The sequence below is a fragment of the Penaeus japonicus genome, unplaced genomic scaffold (genome assembly GCF_977035675.1).
Source record: "Penaeus japonicus unplaced genomic scaffold, GWHDUDI00000001_assembly GWHDUDI00000976, whole genome shotgun sequence".
NCBI lineage: Eukaryota > Metazoa > Arthropoda > Malacostraca > Decapoda > Penaeidae > Penaeus > Penaeus japonicus.
The window spans coordinates 17,501-20,000 of NW_028235378.1; the positions used below are offsets into that span (position 1 = coordinate 17,501).

The following is a 2,500-nucleotide window of genomic DNA, read 5'->3' on the forward strand; positions in this document are numbered from 1 at the left end:
GAGTAGGGGGAGAGGGATGGGGAGAGGGAGAGGGAGAGGGAGAGGGAGAGGGAGAGGGAGAGGGGAAGAGGGAGAGGGAGGGGTGAGGGAGAGGGAGAGGGATGGGGAGGGGGGATGAGGGGAGGGAGGGGGGATGAGGGAGAGAGGGAGAGAGGGAGAGAGGGAGGGAGAGAGGGAGAGGGAGAGGGAGAGGGAGGAGGGAAGGGGGAGGAGGGAGAGGGAGAGGGAGAGGGAGGGGGAGGGGTGAGGGAGAGGTGAGGGAGAGGGAGAGGGAGAGGGGGGAGGAGGGTGGAGGAGAGGGAGAGGGAGAGGGAGAGGGAGAGGGATGGGGAGGAGGGAGAGGGAGGGAGAGAGGGAGAGGGAGAGGGACAGGGAGAGGGAGAGGGAGAGGGAGAGGGAGAGGGAGAGGGAGAGGGAGAGGGAGAGGGAGAGGGAGAGGGAAACACTACACAGAGGGGAGAGGGGGGGGGGAGAGGGAGAGGGAGAGGGGTCACAATCGCGGCTCAGGACGCGAAGTCCACAGCACCCCTCCCCGACGCGGCGCCGGCCGCACCCCGCCCGCCCACCCCTCCCCGTCAGGCCTAGTTGCTCGTGTTAGTCGTTGTCTTTTGGGGATGATATGCCCCCAAAATAATATTCCCAAACAATTAATTAATATTTAATAGTTATTAATTACTAATTATTAATCAATTATTAACATCGTCATTATTACAGATTGTCGTCATTTACAATATTGATATAATTTTAATAATTTGATTTCTTGTTATAGTCATTAAACACCACTTAATCATAATAATAATGATAACAATAATGATAATGATAATGATAATAATCATGATGGTAATAATGATAATGATAGTTATAATGATAATTATAATAATGATAATAATTATAATAATCATAATGATAATTATAACAATCATGATGATAATCATTCAGTCATCTAACTTCTTGTTAATTCTTATGTCATTAAAATTTAATCACAAATATTATCCTCATTGATAATAATTATTATAATATTATTATAATGATATTATTATAATATTATAATTATATTATTATAATAATAATACTATTATTATTATTATTATAATAATATATAATAAAATTATAATAATAGTATTATTATTATTAATAATATTATTATAATAATATTATTATTATAATAATAAAATATTAACAATAAAATAATTATTATCAAATTCTCATCATAATTTATTTGTCATAATTTGGTAAGTTATAATAATGTATTTATTTATTTATGATTTATTCATTTATGATTTATTTATATATCTATACTTTGTTTATTTGCATATAGATTATTAATAATTTTATTGATAATCTATTAATGATTTATTAATAACTAATAATTTATTAATAACTTCGTAATTTATTTGTTTATTTATAATTCATTTATTTATTCAGAATTCATTGATTTATTTTTAATTTACAAATAATTTCATTAATAATTTATTCATAATTTCATAATTTAGGTATTTGTTTATAATATATTTATTTATTTACAATTTATTAATCTATTTAGATTTGATTAATTCATTCATAGTATAATAATAATCTTATTAATAATATATCAATAATTTATGAATAACGTCATAATCCATTTATTTATTTATAATTTATGTATTTGTAATTTTTATTTAGTTATTCATCTATTTATTTAAAATATTTATTTATAATATCTATTTATTTATCTATTCATTTATAATTTTCATTTATGATATTTATTTATTCGTTTTTTTATTTATTAATTTATTGATAAGTTTATTTATTCATTTTTTTATCTGTTAATTTATTGATAAGTATTTATTTATTCATTATTCTTTTATCTATTCATTTACATTTATCGATAAGTTTATTCATTTATCCATTTGTTTATCTATTTATTTATTCATAAGTTTTATTTATTATATTTATTTATTTATAAGTTTTATTTATTATATTTATTTATTTATAATTTATGTATTTGTAATTTCTATTTATTTATTTACAATTTTTATTTATAATATTTATTTACTTATTCTTTAATAATTTTCATTCATAATATTTATTTATTCATTTGTTTATCTATTTATTTATTTATAAGTTTTATTTATTATATTTATTCACTTACAATTTACTGATCATTTATTGTTTTTCTTCGACAGGAGGCTGAGGAATACGACTTTGAAGATGTTCTCGGTAAGTGACGGTGATAATGACAATGATGATGATAATGATGATAATGATGATAATAATAATGATAATGATTATTAATAATGATAATGATAATGATAATGATAATAATGATTATAATAATAGTAGGTATGTGATGATAATAATAATGATTAACTTAGATATTGAATATTTATATGATATGAATTTGAATATATTTATTATTTTTTTTTTTTGATTCTTTATTAATAATAATTGATTCAATGTTTAATGGTATATGTAATTAACATTATTGATATTATTAATATTGACAATGTTACTATTAAAT

General features: G+C 27.0%; 1 protein-coding gene across 1 annotated transcript in view; it reads left to right on the plus strand.

The window, feature by feature from the left end:
* Window positions 1-2,500, plus strand: part of LOC147466432 (uncharacterized) — a 24,567-nt gene that overhangs the window by 15,187 nt on the left and 6,880 nt on the right. Inside the window, exon 3 of the mRNA XM_086535488.1 lies at window positions 2,166-2,199. The gene's annotated coding sequence lies outside the window, so the exon portion shown is untranslated. The remainder of the gene's footprint in view (window positions 1-2,165; window positions 2,200-2,500) is intronic.